At 49.4% G+C, this 18,227-nt stretch overlaps 1 protein-coding gene across 1 annotated transcript in view; it reads right to left on the bottom strand.

Annotated features, from left to right (window-relative positions):
- Window positions 1–18,227, bottom strand: part of LOC125723328 (rap guanine nucleotide exchange factor 6) — a 44,188-nt gene that overhangs the window by 25,129 nt on the left and 832 nt on the right. The window lies entirely within an intron of this gene.

Genomic DNA, 18,227 nt, shown 5'->3' with positions numbered 1-18,227 from the left:
GACTGCCAATAAAGGCAACACCTTCCACACTTCTACACATAGCTCACAGCCTGCAGTTATGGTCGAGCACCAAGTTAATTGCCAGGAGAGGCCACCGAAACCAGAACAAGCCCCGCCCACCGCGAATGAGAAACAGCAACAGACGCGGTAGGAAGCCGACCAATTTCTCAGAAGCGCACACACACAACGCAAATCAAAGATGCATCACGGTTCTCAGAAGATCCTCGACAAAAAGCCTGTGCTCGTCTGTGAATTTAATGCCCTTGGGTAACTCATTTGCCATTTGAAAATGCCACGTTAAACAGGACCTTAACAGTGAGAAAAAATGTTTCGGTCAACATTCTGCAGATTCGTTAGACAGTAATAATCATCGCGGTCCAGAACACACAGCTACACTTCTGTCAAGTCAAGCAGATTTTTATTGTCATTTCAACCATACACACAGTATACAGTGAAATGAAATAACGTTCCTCCAGGACCATGGTGCAACACAGAGCAGGACAAAGACAGAGCAACATCATAAGTGCAGACAGGACACAAGTGCAACAATACAATTTGACAAGACAACATACAGTGCAAATTAACGGTGGTAACCGTCTGAACACTGGTTTATTATGCGAAAAAATTCTGGGGTAGAAAAGAGTTGGTCATTGCGTTTCCCGGTCATGTCAGACATTCTCAATCAGAGACGACAATCTGTTCAGAGTCTGCTAGAGTGGGGGCTCAGGGTGGGTTTAAGGTTCACGACTGCCCCCTACAGGTCTGACGGACATCTGCAAGCAGTCAGCCATGGACGCTGACAATTTGACGTGCCGCATTCCAGAAACAGGAACAATTAATCTGGAATGAAAAACGTTCAGGGAAACTAAAAGCTAATAATGCATGAACCTTCAAGTTTATCTTCTTATGTGGTCAAATAATTCATGTCGGCATTAGTACTTCAAGAACACAAAAATAAATTAATAAATAAACCCAAACATGTCAGCCACCTCCTGTGTGCAAAATGCATATCAGCAAAAACACAGATAGATATGGCCAGGATCCTACTGCAGGAAGGGTAAAGGGTCTGCCCAGGGCCCTAGCGCAGGAAGGACAAACAGGGCCTGCTCAGGGTCCTAGTGCAGGACAGGTAAAGGGTCTGCCCAGGGCCCTAGTGCAGGACAGGTAAAGGGTCTGCCCAGGGCCCTAGTGCAGGAAGGACAAACAGGGCCTGCTCAGGGTCCTAGTGCAGGAAGGATAAACAGGGTCTGGCCAGGGCCCTAGTGCAGGAAGGATAAACAGGGTCTGGCCAGGATCCTACTGCAGGAAGGGTAAAGGGTCTGCCCAGGGTCCTAGTGCAGGACAAGTAAAGGGTCTGCCCAGGGTCCTAGTGCAGGACAGGTAAAGGGTCTGCCCAGGGCCCTAGGGCAGGACAGGTAAAGGGTCTGCCCAGGGCCCTAGTGCAGAACAGGTAAAGGGTCTGCCCAGGGCCCTAGTGCAGGAAGGATGAACAGGGTCTGCCCAGGGCCCTAGGGCAGGACAGGTAAAGGGTCTGCCCAGGGCCCTAGTGCAGGAAGGATAAACAGGGTCTGCCCAGGGCCCTAGTGCAGGAAGGATAAACAGGGTCTGCCCAGGGTCCTAGTGCAGGGCCCAGCACTGCTTACACAGCCTGCCCCCCAATCAAGTCTCAGTCACTTCATTCCTCTGGATACAAAAAGCAGGAGCAAGGTCAAAGCAGAGACTGTGACCTGAGCTCGATCAATGGGTCTGTCAGAGACCCCACAGAGAACAGACAGGGGGTGGGGGAGTGGTATTTTTAGAAGGTATCGGATTACAAATCAATAGGGGCTTTGGAATTAATAAAGGCAGAGTAAGAGCACAGTAGGCGACTGGCAGGTGGAGGGTTCCATACATGACCCGTCACCATGAAAAGCAAAGCCCTCACACGCATTTATTTGCACGAGAAATTCATTTGCACGACAAGACACAAGCAGGTCGTGGGGGGGGGGGGGGGGGGGCGCTTTGCACTAGCCACTGTCTTGCTAAAAATAACGGAGCAACAGCGAGTTCTGTGTGAAACGCGAAATGCTGCATTTAGACCAAAACCAAGAGGACCACGGCGGGGCCATGTTGTTATCTTAGCAGCATTAGTGTAGCGTCAGCGATGCCAGGGAGCCACTGCACTTCCTCTGACGGAGTATCGGGCAGAGGCGACATGGTGTAAATTATTCAGCAGCCAGAAGCTCGCTGAGAACGAAACCACGAATGCCACTGCCAGCGAAAACAATTACGGTATGTTTAAGGAGGGGAAAATCAGATTAAATATGCAAACAGAACGTCAGCTCAAGAAGAAATAAAAAAAGCAAAAAAAGTTTGCTTTACGCAACAGCAAACCACCCAGGCTTCACCTATAATAAATCGGGGCACAGCAGGTCTCTTCCAGAGCGCTGTACATTACATAGTGGCTCAAAGCTGAAATAAGCTGGCTATATTTACATGAACAAATCAAGTTTCTGTTCAAGAAACGAGAGGATACAATCTGTTATTTACCTATAATCCCAATGGGAAAAGAGGGTCACAGACACAGACACACACACACACCCCCCCTTCCTGGTCGAAGGAAAAGCCCAGACCGCCTGCTATTGTCCGCCAGCATCGAACGGTAATTGGAAAGTCTGGCAGAAGTGCAGCAGGAATAAGGACCCCCTTCTCCACCACTTCAACAAAAGATCACGTGAGCAAGTGCCTGATTATTTTGAATTATACGCTACAGCCACACAGAAAAGAGCCCCCCGCCCCCAACAAAAACTCTACCTGGGGTGAATTTCATGAAAACCACATTAAAAGAGGAGGAGGCGGGTGACCAATGACATGCCGACTGACGAGGATATCTAGATCATGGAATCATGGAGGTCATGGAAAGGTGTCTACTTCGTTCCCTTCGAGCCCGGAATGCTGGACTTGACAGAGGTGGAACATTTCCCCCTTCCCTGAACAGCTGAGCTTAATGGCCCACCCTCCCACATGCAGTGGTGCCGCATGCAGGTTCAGTGCCCCTTCCTGCCTGGACCCAACACTCGAACAACTGCTAACTTCTCCCCGCGGTTTGAGGAGGTGATCATAAGAGGCCGGCCTGGTATGGGAGCCCCACAGGCCTGGCGACCGGGTGGGGGGGGGGGGGGGGGAGGGGGCTCAAAAAAGGACCGGAATGCAACTCACAATGAGCCCTTTTGTCTGACCCAGTAGGGGCGGGGGGCTGCACAGTGCCTCTCCACACACTCGAGCAGGGAACCCATCACACATCCCACAAAGGCTACGCTGCCCTCCCCTCCGCTGTGCCTACCAGCCTTCCCTGGGGGGAGCCAGCGAGAGTGCAGACATTTTTCAGAGCTTGCTCTCTCCTCGGGGAGGATACAGCATCACCGGCACACAAAAAAAATTTTTTAACCGACAGAACAGCAGAAAATTGTCACGTGGATGAGGGAAGCCGAATACAAAACCCTGAATACAAATAAAACAGCTTTGAGCCAATCAGACAACACGAACAGACCACATGATTAAGTTAGCCTACGCAAATTATTAGCCTATGCTTATTTCTAATGCTAATGCTTAAGCGAGAAACTAACTGCTCCAAATCGGACACCCCCCCGGGCGCAGGGCCTAATATGGCAGGGCAGCAGACTGTCACAGGGTGCTGGCAAAGGTGCCGCTATTTAATCACCATGGTGACAAGGGGACTCGCCAAGCCTCTGTGCGGTAGCTAAGACAAAGACCCCCTCAGCCGGGTCGTTCCTCGCACCTTAGAAACTCTCTGTCTGATTAGCATAAGCCTGACAGGTTTTTCAGTCTCAACTGAACTCAGATTCAGAAACGATCAGGGACAAGGTGTCTGGCACCTTCAAGCGACCCAAACTAGCAGGCGAAGGCAGGCCTCCAGCCGGTACCCAGGGCCAGGAGAGATTAAAAAAAAAAAACACTGCTTCAAAATGTTTCATGTAGCTGTGGGGAAACTCGCAGCTGAGACGACCCCACAGTGGACCGAAGGCGATAAGATGCTCCACGGCTTGGCGAGGCTCCCGGAAATGTTGACGGACTAGCAACTTCCATGCTAGCCCTCTCTTTAAGTAGATAAGTAAATAGATAGATAATCCTAGAGTGATTCAATGTCAGAGCCCCTTCAGGTTCTGCTTTACCACACCTGTTTCCTGTCGTTCTGAACACGGCAACGAATTTGGCTTCCAGCTGCTGGCGTTATCGCCCTGCAACAGACAAGCGATGCCGCCGTGTCCAGCCAGTGAGCGTGACACTGGAGGAGCTGCACCAGACATGTCAGGTACTGTCAGGTGCGCATGTGTGTTTGCGGGCTACCGGGGTGCTGCACCTGCATCTCCACCTGCCAAAGCACAGGATTAGTTTAACTGGGGGTATTGGACATGCTACTAACTGCAGATCACAGGGTGGGAGACCTTCTAGTTTAGGTGGTACACTCTGCACTTCCAGTTCCTTTCCATAAGCCAATCAGGTGTACTCCATGAGCAGGTACCCCACAATCAGGCTCCTCCTCTCCACCATCAGCCCGCCCACCTCAACAACCAGATCCCTCCCCTTGACAATCAAACCCCACCCATCCACAACCAGACCCCTCCCATTCCACAATCTCCTCTCCATAATCCACAAGGACTACCCCATAACCAGGCATCTCCCCTACATAACCTTGTGCCTCCCTTCCAGAACCGGGCAGCTCCCCCCTACATCCCGCTAAGTCCCCTTCATAGCCCCCCCTCGCCCACACGTGCCACCCCCGTTCCACTCCCAGCAGCCCAGATTCCCTCACGCCAAGTGAGGGACAGCTGGAGGGCGACCGGCAGTCCGGAATAAAACCTTTAACGTGTCGCCCGGAAATTTAACGTGGCTCCTCGCTTTTTCCGTGAGCCAGTCTTCGGAAAGGCCTTTGAAGCAAAACATGAATGTCATAACCGAAATATGGAGAGAAAAATGCAAAAAGAAAAACAGGATGTCTGCCTGTGGAAACATCAAAATATTAACCAAGGTGCTATTCTTTCGACTGTCGCTACATGAAAAAGACTCGCAAAAAAATAAAAAGTGCACATGGAGAACTCGTCAACACCTTTCAATATAGTCACCTGCCTACGATCCTCAGCCTACATTTGCTGCCAGCTTGCAATGTGGGCATTGGGGGTGGGGGGGTGGGATGGTTTAGGTACCATTGCCGACAGATACGCATCCGTCGATCAGTCAGCACGGTCCGTCGGCTCAGCAGAAACGCCGCTGACACGGGGGGTGCTATTTACGGCACTTGCTCCGGTAGCGGGATGAAGAAGCGGCCGTGTTTCGCAGTGCGGCGCTGCGCGATTGTGTAACTCTGGAACATTCTCACATTTAACTTCTTTAAAAGTAGGTCACCGCTTTCACGTCGGTTGGCACAATTTATCTTTTAGTTTTTTTTCCTCCCAAATCTTGGTTCTCGCAACTCTTTCATAACAAAACCAGCGAAAAATAAAATTAAAGTAAATAAATAAATAAAATTTTAAAAATCGGGAAAAGGCAAAGGATTAGAGATCGACGGCTCGCGCAATACTGGACGGCAGGATGCATCCCGCACGCGACTTTCGTCGTCAACGGCCGAGGGAGGAAGAAGCTGTAATTCTTGCGGTCACGGGCGAATCCCCAATATTGGGAATAAGGAAATGGTTTCTACACTTTCTACCCTTGTATCGCCACATATTAGTTTCGCCAATTTGTCAGAGCACAGATGTTCAGGGGAGGTGGTGGGGGGGGGTCTCTTACAGTAAAACAGAAACAGAACAGTGCCTCCGGTTCAGGTCTTCTTGTCTAGCTGCCATGACCTACAGGGGGAAGTGGACCAGGCTAAATGGGCAGCCATCTATACCTAATCCTGGGCAGACATGATCCAGAAAGTACCATCAGGTCCCACATGAAGGTAGTGTTTATGAAAAGGATGACAAAGCTAACCAATCCACTGCTCTCGACTGAGCTATTGGCCGCTTGCATATTTCCGTAAATAAAATCTGTCACTCAGCAATCACATGCTTTAATCCCTAGGCAAGCTGGTTTTATTTGGGGTTTTTTTCTGCCTCATCATGCTCCATCACGGGGTCCAAGTGCTGAGGCAGCTTCAGCGAACAACAACCCCCCACACACCCCCACTCGCTCAGAGAGGAAGGCGAGAGGTCACCTCTGTGACAAGACATAAATCCCCAGTGTGACCCCATCGCCACCACATTCTTACTTAAAGTGCCTCAGTAAGAGTGCAGAGAAAAAACGGCCAAGAAGATAAGGAAGCGATGGGGAAGCCGAACGCACCAGCTGATCACTTCCTGCTGGCGGACCTTTAGCGCCCGAGCTAAGGGGCCGTTCCCTCGGATGACGGTTTGCAATGTTACACATCACCACATGGGATGTGGCACTTATAGGGAAGTTTTTATGGGACTTCGTCTACTTTGGGTTACAAATAATAATCCACAATTATGTACCATGATCCACAAATACATATTGAATTTGCGTTGTAAAATCATATCCACTAAAATTCGGACTGATTTGTACACGTGAAGCCTCTTTTGCACACTTATGGATCATGTCCTGCCTGTTTGTGGACCGTTACACCTGTGACTCCCCTTCTGTTTATTTTACGCGCAGAGTTTAATGCTTAAAGCTAACTGGACACGTCTATATCGTTTAGGTTTACACTTCTTAGTGCATTAATTCTACCTCTGGCACTTCAAACAACCACAGTACGGTCATTATTAGTAACGCAAAACTATTGCGAGGGAACTCAAAAACATTTAAAAACACGTTTTCCCAGGCCGACCTCTTAGGAGCTCCGTATACCACAGCTGATCTGTAGATAACAGAAGAAAAAAACAGAACCGCAAAAACATCGCTGTCCACAAACATGCATCCGCAGAACTACGGAGTGATTCGTACACCTGAAATGGATTCTGCGCATTTGGTATGTGTATGTATATAAGTGTGTGTGTGTGTGTGTGTGTGTGTGTGTGTGTGTGTGTGAGAGAGTGAGTGTGTGTGTGTATTGTATCAGGATACCCCTACAAAGGGGTCATTCCCTTGGTGATGCACCCAGAGACACTCTAATATGATAATATAATGACGTAATCACCCTTATGCTTCTCTTTGCCTACCCCATCTTGTTCTCTATAAAACACACAGACACATACGCTGGTGACAGCAAGCTTGGGGGGGTGGGGGTGGGGGGATGTCACAGTGCAGGATCAGCCTACATGCAGTGCCCCGGGAACTGGGGGGTTAAGGGCTTTAATATCGGGCCCAAGATCACATGATCATCCTGGTCGAGGCTGGGACTTGAACCAGCAACCTTCCGGTTGCAGCCCAGTGAACCTCACACTGCTACATATGCAAATGGAATTACCCTTAAATTTCAGATCAGACACAAGACAACCACAACGAAAAGGAAGAGTGTGTCATGTTTAAATAAAGAAACACTATGATTCCTCAGATGGTCTCCCGGCCGTCCCGGTAAAGACCGCATCACCCAGATCAACAGCATTCACGGGAACCGGAAGGGTGTGTGTGCGCCGTGCGGGAAACATGAACCTGATCGGCACGCCGACGTTCCACGGACGAGGGGAATTTCTGGGGATGCGTTTCTCGGTGGCATTCCAGTCCGCAGCCCTCGTGAACCGGACCGTCACGGGGAGGCGCCCAGGTCTGGCAAGAGGAAACGCACCGCCTCGCTCTCTGGGTGATTCGGGGACAGGCCTGCGGCTCGTTCGCCAGAAGTGCCCCCTGTGGGGGGAGTGGGTGAGCTACGGGCCCAGGGGAGTGCATTCCAGTTTCGCCCCGCTATCACGAGGACATCTTGTTTCTTCGCTCTGCTTTTTACGTGCTCCCCACCGACTCCACCCATCTCCAAGGCCATCTCAGATGGTGTTTCCACAGTGTACAAAAAGCTACCCAAAGGAAATGCCAGGGCTTGGTTAAATGCCAGCAGCGGGGGAGGGGGGCACAAACTGCGGGAACTGTTCTCAGCACATCGGCACACCACCACCACCCGCCTCCCTCCCCAGCTCACAGACCTGACTCACTTCATTACCCACATTCTGAACCGGACCCTCAGTCCACCCCCCCCAACATAACTCATGCCACCACAGTATGGTAATAACTCTACTTCCCGCGGAGTCTCCTTGACGCTCGTCATGGTCAGATAAACGTTACGCGTCAGCATTTAAAATACCATGAACCGCTAATCGTGCGGAACGTCAAAAAAAAAAAAAGACAACAAATTAGCCGGCTACGCTAATTACAATAAAACGGTGAACACAAGCGGCCGCGGGAGCTCGAGGACGCGGCCGACATCCCCGAGACGTCTGGTGCACTGCGAGGCTGAGAGTTCACAACCAGCAGCAGCTGCATTCACCAGGGAGAAATAAACAAATAATAAAAAAAAAAAACAAAAGCAGGCCGCGGAGAACCGCATTAGCTCCTGCAGCTTAACAAGTAGAACACTGCGCTAACAACACAAAGGTCGTGGGTTCAAATCCCAGTGAGCGCACATAAAATACGGCCCTTCCTTCTACTGCAAGAGGCTTTGGGTAAATGTGTCAGAGAGAGAAATAAATATGAATTTTTCAGAAATGGCCTATTATGGCAAGGACAACATGAAGGATGTTAGACTATGCAAAGGCTGAGAATATAATGACTCCAATCACATTTAAGCTTTGAACACAAACCTTTTACATATAAATAACTCTAGTTATCAGACTGCCTTCGATTATGCTGAATGCCATATTTTACTTCTACTTATTTAGCACTACTGTTGAAAGCGATGAATTAGAGAGCAGGGCCAGCCAGTTCCTGGAGCAATCGAAGTTAAGGGCCCTTCTCAGCGGTCCACCGGTGACAAGTCTTCCGGCCATGGGATCTGAACCAACAACCTTCCGATCACAAAGTCCTAAACTACAGAGCCACACACCAACCGGTATCAGCCAACCCTCCCATATGTTGAAAACATATATACAACTTCAACAATGTTGCCTTTTAAAAAGTCATCTCACACATGAAAACATTTCTCTTTGCTGTTAAAATATTTGCACTGTGACTAAGAAAATCAGCTGGATCTGCGGTGTGGGATCTCTTCACCAGGGCAAAGGTTACAAAAGCAGCCCCCCCCCCCAGCAAGCAGGCTTTTATCAGATTCAATAATTCATCCGCTTCCCTAATGAAAGACACCCCCGACCTGGCATGCCTCAGACAGGCTATGTACGCAACTCCACCAATCAGCAGGAGTCCGGCAGCTAGGCAACCCTAGATATGCCGCCCCTCCCCCACTGGCCCCGCCCCCTAATGGGTACTTCTTTAATTAGGTTTAATATTTCAGAAGCACGGGGGGAGGGCGCTGCTGCCCCCTCCCCGGTAGACAAGGCGCGTTGTGGTGATTCTCGGACAACATGAGAGATTAACCAGCCAGGTAATACGAGAGGCAATGCATTCGGAGAAAGCGGCCGATTGCATCCTGGAGTGTCACCGAGGAGGCCCTTTTCAAAGCAGGAACCTGGAAAACACTCCCTCTCTATCAGATCCCTAGTCATTAAAATACAGAATACGGCTGCCCGCCTACGCTGCACTTAAGAAGTCCACTAAACAGACCATCAGAGGAAAGAAAACATGCAGTGAAACACCTGCCGTTCTGTGGATCTGTGAGACTGCGCTTGAGAAAGGGCTCTGCTGGTAAAAGAAGCCACATGACAAAGAGCAAAGGGAACTTAACAGGGGAGCAGTCATTTATTTCAAGACAAATTACAGAAACATTAGCAAGATGGCAAAAATCAAAATGAAGACTATAGAACTGGGAACTGTGTGAAGAGTGGGCGGAGACTTCAACGAGTGGGCGGAGACTATAGATTACAAAAATAATTCCTTGTCTTTGAAGTTATGCACTTTCACTTTCGGGAACTTTATGAATGACAGTAGCAAAGGACTAAAAAATAATGGTCCTCCCCCCACCCCCGAGATCTAAAAATGTATTTCAATGCCACTCACAAAAACTTCACACAAACATCACGTGCGTCATGGAAGATCACTGCCGCAAAGGCCCAAGGTCCAGAGGACAGTGCCTTTGCACCTGAACTGCAGTCGCTGCGCCCCAGCAGACGCACCCCACAGGAATGGCTTTGGCAGCAGACAAGCCCCTCTCCCATCGCAGTATAGGGTCACATTCACCACGACAACCGAATGCGTGACCCATTCTTGTGCTGCAGGTGAAGAAGCCGCATGCTCATCTCGCAGCTGACCTTCCATGCCAAAAGTACCACGACCATTACTAACTAGATGAAAGTTTGGCAAAAAAAATTATACGAATAAAGAGCCTGTTGTTTACAGGTGAGACAGAACAATGACAACAACGCAATTCCAAAGAAACCAGACCATCAGGAAAACGTGTCAGTGAACGACACAAACGTTACGATGCCCTCAGGCACTGACAAAAAAAACCGCTCGAATTCCAGTTTGCGTCACACGGCCGACGTACAATGCGGCACTTTCGGGGGGTCCTTGGACATGCTCGTCCAAGTTCTCCGCGCCACCTGTCATATTACTGCCCGGTTCGGGTAATGTTTCCTGTTTGCGACTTTCCCACAGACCAAGCGTGTGATTTTCAGCAACCAGGAAGCAACTCCACAGAAGACGAACATCTCCTGCTCATGGCAACACGTGACCTTCTGGGACCAGGGCCGAGAGGCCCATTCAGGACCCCAAACAAACACACCCTCGACGATCTTACGCTGCGCGACCCCAACTATAGTATTAAGCAAATTATATGTAGTTTGACAAACTAAACTTGGTTTCCATGGATACTCAGACCACTCACAGAAATGCAAGGCTGAGAAACAACCAACCACGAAAGAGATTTATACCAAAATGGGTAAAAGGGGCAAAAACATTATTTCCTCATAAAGTGGAAGAATTTTCAGGGGCCCAGACACAGTATGTGATAATGGCAGCTTTGGTTTTGGTGAAAGTCTATTTCCAACCGTCCGACCGTCGAAAACACACCTGGACTCAACAAGGGCCAAGCATCTTAAAACCTGCAGGTCCGACAGTGTCGACATCAGCTTGCAATCAAGCTCCTGCTCGTAAAAAACAGCGTCACCCTCCAATCTATCCAGTGTTCCAGAGTTCAATTTCATTGGTGCATCATAAAAGGGATATAAGCCCGGCTGTCTCCCCTATTATTATTGCAACTCAAAATTGACACTATTTTTTATTATGCAACAGCACCACCGCAGCACGCACCAACAGCGAAGGTTCTACTGATATGCAACATACTAAGAGAACCGGGTAAAGGATAGATTTATAACGTTCCGATCTGACTGCTGTGCTTGCATGCAACTCAAGTTGCAGAATTGAACATAAAGAGCCAAAAAAGACGAACCTGAATGAATAAACGACCTTTTGCATGAAGCAAAACTGAGGACAAGAATGATAAGAAGAAATCAGGCTGGTCACACTAGCTTGCTAAAGTGGTTGCATTTGGTATTAAGCTGATGGTTTAGCGAAGCAGTTGAATCACTAGCTGGGTGAAGGTGTTGCATCCCGCAGACAGCATGCAGAGGTAACGTGCAGGCGGCCCATGCAGCAAAGGACGGCAGCTGAAGCACAACGACCGAGCTTTTCTCTGTTTCAAGGTCACCGCCAGCACCATTCGGCGTCAATTAAGCTTCCGTCCTCCGATCGTAACGGACGCGACCCCACAAAGAGCTCCTTTATGAAAGCACGACTGCGGTCGATATCTCAAATCTCCCAGAATGCAAAGTAACGAAGGCATAAAGCTTCAAATATAAACGCTGGCTTCAGAGCTACCACAGCCCCCTTTCCTGATAAGAATTCTGGGTGTCTTTACCACAAACCTACTTTCGCATACCCCTCTACATAGCTGCCAAGCTTCATGGCCCTCGCCTAACCCACCGCGAAGCGTAAAAGCACGGCAGGGAGGCTAGGCCAGTCGGATGGGACCGGCCGGCAATGTCATGCTCCCGCATCAGCCATGCCGTTAAAGCCCGCTTTCCAAAACTTTCATTTTCCAAACGGCGTAAGGAACAGGAAGAGAACGTTCCCTAAATTGCTATTTAAGAACCTGTGTGGCCGAAACCAGAGCGGTATGACTTCTCACTTTACGTAAGAAGGATCACAAACGTTGGTTTATAAACAGTGCCCCTACATGTGGGCGTGGGCACAGTGCGGCACAGCACGGCATCCTGCCAGGGTGTAAGAACTGCAGGCGGGCCGTCACGTGACGGCGAGAGCTGCGAGATGCGACTAGGACTGCGTGGCACGCAGACACACTTCATGCATGCGGACGGCGCATGGGAAAACGCAGCAGTGTTACCTTGAGCCGCCCATGCGGCTACATCTCAGCGACGCAGCAAGATCGCTGCAGCTCTCAGGGGGAACGTAAGGGGAAGGTCAGACATTATGCGAGACTCCCTGAGGGTCAAATCAGGCCAAGCTCCCGTAACAGGCAACAGACATAAATCCACAGCACAAATATGCCCTTTAGGTGCAGTATTTTAACTCTCTTACATTCAGTGGTGTATTTTTGGCACTTTTACTTTGCTTCAAAGATGGGCGGCTCTTGCTTTCTGTTGTTTTCCAAATGACATAGACCCGCCCTGCCGGCAGGGGGACGATGGACGTGCGCCACACGTAAACGGCACCTCACCTCAGGCTAAAATAAACACGTCCAAGGGCTGCAAAGCTACACAGATGGGCGAGCCGGTGCTAAAAAGAGGCACCCGAGGGTATTTGGGTCCAAACCATACACACCGCCCATCTCTGCAGGAGTGGTGTGGCGTGACTTTTGAGGTGTTCTGGGGGGGGGGGGGGGGGATTATGCAGCAAATGGGTGGAGTTACAGAGCATCATAAGGCACAAAACTCACTCTCAAAAGGATGCTCACACCCATTCAGTGGACTTGGACGGTTTTCTCAAGAAGTCTCACACTTCCCTTAAAGGCACGAACCGATTTACGCCACGCAGAAAATGTCCCTCCGAGCGGCCGACTGACGCCTGAGGCTGCATGAGTCCGAGGATGACACACTGCAGGCCATACGTTTTCTGGGTGAGGCTGGAGAGGCATTGGAAGGTTCCGGAAGAAGCCTTCCAGGATATTCCTCAGGATCTTGGCCACCTGTTTGCGAGGTGAACCACATGATCTGAATCTCCAAAACAGCACCCTGGACATTAATACCATTGCTTCTCGGGCCGTGTACAAGGGCGGGGCTACAAGGGGCACTGCCCTAAGCTGATTGGTCCCCACAGCGCCTACTCCCCTGTCACTCACATCACTGGATAATCAAAAGGTTGGCCGTCGTGTATTAATTACAGCCTCTCATGTCCCTAACCTAAAAAAAAATATACTAGAATCGTCCCAGTGTGCCAGCTACCCCAGGGTCCCTCCATGACAGTTCCGCAGTGCTGGGTACCCAGCTCCGGGCGTGGGCCGCATCCTGCCGCAGTGGCAGGATTGCGGCATGGGGGGGGCGTCCTGGTGAGGTGCCGTTGCAGACTGCAGTCCACGCGTTCTGTTACGCAACACAGGGCGGCCGATCAAAGCTTAGTGAGCCAATGCCGACTGTAGCAAAAGCACAGGGGGGGCTCCGTGAATCCGTCACCATCTCTACGACATCCAGGTGAAGGGGTCACGCCCCCCCCCCACACACAATTAGCCAACAGTCACCCACCAGCCCTACAAAGTCACCCCCCCTCAAGACCAAAAAAAGGCCCTCACAGGACCCAAAACGCCAACATCCCCCCCCCCACCGACCACCAGCAGCGACACAGATTATAATTAGCCAACACTACCTCCAGAACTGGCCCCATTCAGGGTGGGGGGCACAGGGGCACGAACAAAGCCTTGGCGGCAGCTACCACCACTATTTCTGGAATCAGTCCTAAACTGTGGTTCTTGCCCCCCCCCTCAAACAGACCCCCCCACAACCAAATCACTCTCCCGCATGGCCGACGGGGTTACTGCTATCTTGACTCCATGAGCTCGCCAGACCATAATATCCAGGGATTAGCCCCTTGGCGCGGTGAATCCACACCGTTCGCCGCGGGCGACAGGATTAAAAATACATAGTGTGGCAGTCAAGCTAATCTGCAGGGTCGGTATAAAGGCTCACTTTCGCCTTCCAGGCCGATGCCTGAGACCCACGTGTCAGAACACTTACCTTGCGAGTAAATATTCCTATGGGTAAGGAAAATTGATTCTACAGGTAAGACTCCACCCCCCCATTCATCTTCTAACCAATTATCCCGATCAAGGTGACAGCAGGGTCAGAATTCCCCCCCCCCCCAACCCTAAGCTGGGGTGCCTCCCAGAAAGGATGCCAGTCCAGTACAAGCACCGCGCGACAGAGACCGCGCGACAGAGACCGCGCGACAGAGACCGCGCGACAGAGACCGCGCGACAGAGACCGCGCGACAGAGACCGCGCGACAGAGACCGCGCGACAGAGACCGCGATTAACCCCCTGTCTTGACGCACGGATTCAAACAGCTACCCCTGAAGGAGCGAGGCCAGCCTGTCACTGACCGAACCACCTCGCCGCCTCGATCTGTAAACTTCCAGAATAAAAACTAAAGCAGCTCAGTGTGAATCAGGCCAAGCAAGACCTCTTTCCCGCCCCCACATCATACATCACGAGTTTTTTTATATTAATATTATAATGGAGCAGGAATAGACCTGCAGGCATCTGCGGAACCTTCAGACAAACGGCCTGAGGCGCCGAGACAGATGCTCAGTAGAGTCGGACTTAAACAAAAGCTTCCCCCTTTCCTGACCACTCAAGTCCACCAGAAACCACCCTAAGACCCCCCCCCCCCGGATGTTACTGAACACCTGCTGCCAGGAAGCAGCCCCTAAACCGGCTCAGTCAAGCCTCATCACATCAGTGTATGTTCACGGCTAAAGACGGGAGCAGACGAGAGAGCAGGGCAGTGCGTGGGGGTTAGGGTCAGGAATCCCAGGCTGTCGGTTCTCTCAGTTACATCCCATTCCCCTTTGTTAACCTCACTGTTATAGGGGAGGGGGGGCCATCGGTCCGCTCGAAGCCGGCCGAGGCAGTCGATACTTCACAGCTGGACATTTTAAAACCAAAGAAAAAAAACATTTACGGTTCAGCGGGGCTGACTGTCTAATAAATAAAACAGGAGAACGAAAATAAACAGCAGGGTGAGAAGGTGAGGGGTGAATGCACTTATCACCGTCAAATCCCCAGGGCATTATGGGTAAAGTGCATGGCAACAGGAAGTGAGGGAGGATTCTGGGTAAAGTGCCTGACATGCCCCAAACCATGACTGGGACCCCAGTTTTGACACAGTGCTGCTAAGAACAGGTCACCGCAGCAATGCCGTTTTATATTTACTGCCTCTACGACACCTTCAGTGGTGCATACGAGACATTTCTCACCAGCTCGGAAAAGGACCTGCCCCGTCGTTGACCTCGAGGCACTACTGCCACCATAAGGCCCAATAACGATCCATCACACGGCCGGTAATGCAGTTATACGGGTCCTCAAGCAGAGTTACTGAGGTAGTGGGGGTGGACGGAGATTTACGGGACAGCTGGTGAGCTTTATGCAAAAAATGGGCTGTTGTGATTAGTCTGGGAAACGGCACCGGCCTGAGTAAGTGTGATCCACAGCTAGTGGACATGGAAGGATGTTTCTGTACACTAATTTACTGTCCTGAACTGAACTGTGACTGTGCCACCTCTATATTACTTATGAAAATCTGCTCAGCGGTTTGTACTGTTGCTTCTTCACACCTCCATGGTTAGAGGTTTGAATCCCAGCTAGTGTGTGTGTGGCTGGTGCACCTTGTGATCAGCTGGCATCCCATACAGAGTGAAAATGAAAGAATGTGACTGCAAAATATCACACACACACACACACACATACACACAAAAAAATTAAATAAACGATGACTCCGTACTTTATTAACGCTGAAGAACACCACGGCAAAGCCCAGGACACATTTCAGCAAAGGATCCTTAATTAGCTTCCCACTGCCTACGGAGGGAGAGCACTCATTTGTCACGAGGCTGAAAGATCGCAAACGGCCGGCTGCATAACCAACAATGTACTCTGCGGAAAATATTCACACACACAAAGCCTTGCTCTGCCAAACATGGGGGGGGGAATAAAGGAGAGCAACCTGCTCCTATCACCCATTTATCTTGTCCACACTATCGCTCAATTTCTCACAATCATTGACATTCCTTTTTGGGTCCTCCTGCATAACGGATTAATAAAGGTCTGTTGTGGGAATCAGGGGGGGGCATACCTCACAAAGGGATTAGTCATTCAGGCAGAAACAGATTTTAGCAAGAAGACACTCCACCTACCCCAGTGAAGAACCTGTTATTTACGAGATCGCTCCTGAACAGCCGCTTATTTTAGTATTCTTGTCAATCGTTAAACACCCCATTGTTCAGCACGCGTTTCTGAGACATATAATCTAACGTGCGCTCTTTGCGTCTCCAAATACGCAGAAAGCGCAAAATAAGCCGGGGAACGTTTATCAGATGTCGAACTGCAGAGACAATGGAGCCACAACTTAGAGTCAGACAAACAGAAGACAAAGGGGACATTGTTTAGAATAGTGGAGTTACATTAGCGTTAAATACCGAGTGTGGTTTTGTCTAAAAGCATCTTCAGAGAGAACTGAATGTAAAAACAGCTCCTTTGATGAGCAAAAGCGAGCAACAGAAACTGACAAGTAATTATGTTGCACTTAAGCATTAAAAAATAGATACTTTTGGAAACAAAGCTCTTGCAGACTTAAATATTTTCACCACAAGCGTTTGCTGAAGTGAAACGGCAACCCGCTATCCTAAAATATTTTGATTGGGTTATTTGTTACATGGGCAGCTCACAAAAGCACACCCGCCGCAAGAGCCCCCTGCCACATCGCTTGGGAACAATGAAATTCCCATCCTTCTGTCCAAATTAAAATGGCATCCTCGATGACAGTCAAACTGCCCCCATCTACAGCAATAAGCTTACCCTGGTCACAAATAGGATTTGGATTTGAAAGCGTTCCCAGGGGACTGTTATTAAATCCTTGTTTTAAGCTCTTCCAATATCGCGTTATAATTTTAGATTTAACTTTTTCCAAATCACCATTTACCATCTAGACGCTCAAATTAATAGGGTCATTTCTCCTTAAATAAGCAGCATTCAGCATTTAGGGTCATAGATTCTGTTGTGTCGAAAACAGACTCTTTTGAACAATTTTACCGTCTTTGACATACTAGCCTCACACTAAAATTAAAATGGCATTAGAAAGACCTTTTTTTACAATTTTGATAATTAATTTGTGGATGTCAGACACTTTAGAAAAACACTGGCATATGCCAATTTATCAAATACATTTTAATAGACACCTAGGTTCGACATGACTAGGCTGAATTATCTCCACTATCAAGTCACGGCAAATTAATCATTGTTACGTTACTTAACATAATTGCAAAGGAGGGTAATAGATCCAAAACTAACGATCATAAATCCGAATCATTCAAGTTAAACCAAGAGCCTAGTTTCTCTATTACCACAAAACATAGCGCGTATAACACGCATTTTTACAGGTTTATTGGGAGGATATTCTTGGTTGATTTATAATCTCTTGTCTCGAGCGATTCGTTGTGAATGACAAAACGTCCAAACCGCAATGCAATACGGGGGGGGAGCAAACACTGGTTAAAAGTCAAATCATCTACACGGGGTTAAACATTAAATTGAGATTGAAATGATAAACAAAAAAAGCAAACAATTCCTAAGAATCATGGTGTGAAAGGCCTGATCTCCGAGCGTGTATTTGGTGCCCGATGGTGGGTATCTGTGATACGGAGGAGGTGGGATGAGGTGGCAGCAGCAACAGTGCGGTAATCGGCGAGGTGGGACGGTTTGCTGCTATCCTGTATCCACACAGACCAGCACCCGCGTTACAACCACCGAATGCCAATCATCTGCTGCCACACAGAACCCAGGAGCCCAGAAACACGTGCATCTGGGGGTCGGACGCTCGCGTTTCATGGGTCCCACACCACTAATCCGGAGCATGCATTCAAAAAACGCGATCACGGGCTAAATTTAAAGTTTAACACATAAAGCGAGGGTTGCCAGGGTGGTAGAGGAACCATAAACTGGTGCGATCTGAAGTGCAGATGCT

This window comes from Brienomyrus brachyistius, unplaced genomic scaffold, assembly GCF_023856365.1.
Source record: "Brienomyrus brachyistius isolate T26 unplaced genomic scaffold, BBRACH_0.4 scaffold47, whole genome shotgun sequence".
Taxonomy (NCBI): domain Eukaryota; kingdom Metazoa; phylum Chordata; class Actinopteri; order Osteoglossiformes; family Mormyridae; genus Brienomyrus; species Brienomyrus brachyistius.
The sequence above is the reverse complement of the archived record's forward strand: the minus strand, read 5'-3'. Positions and strand labels throughout refer to the sequence as shown.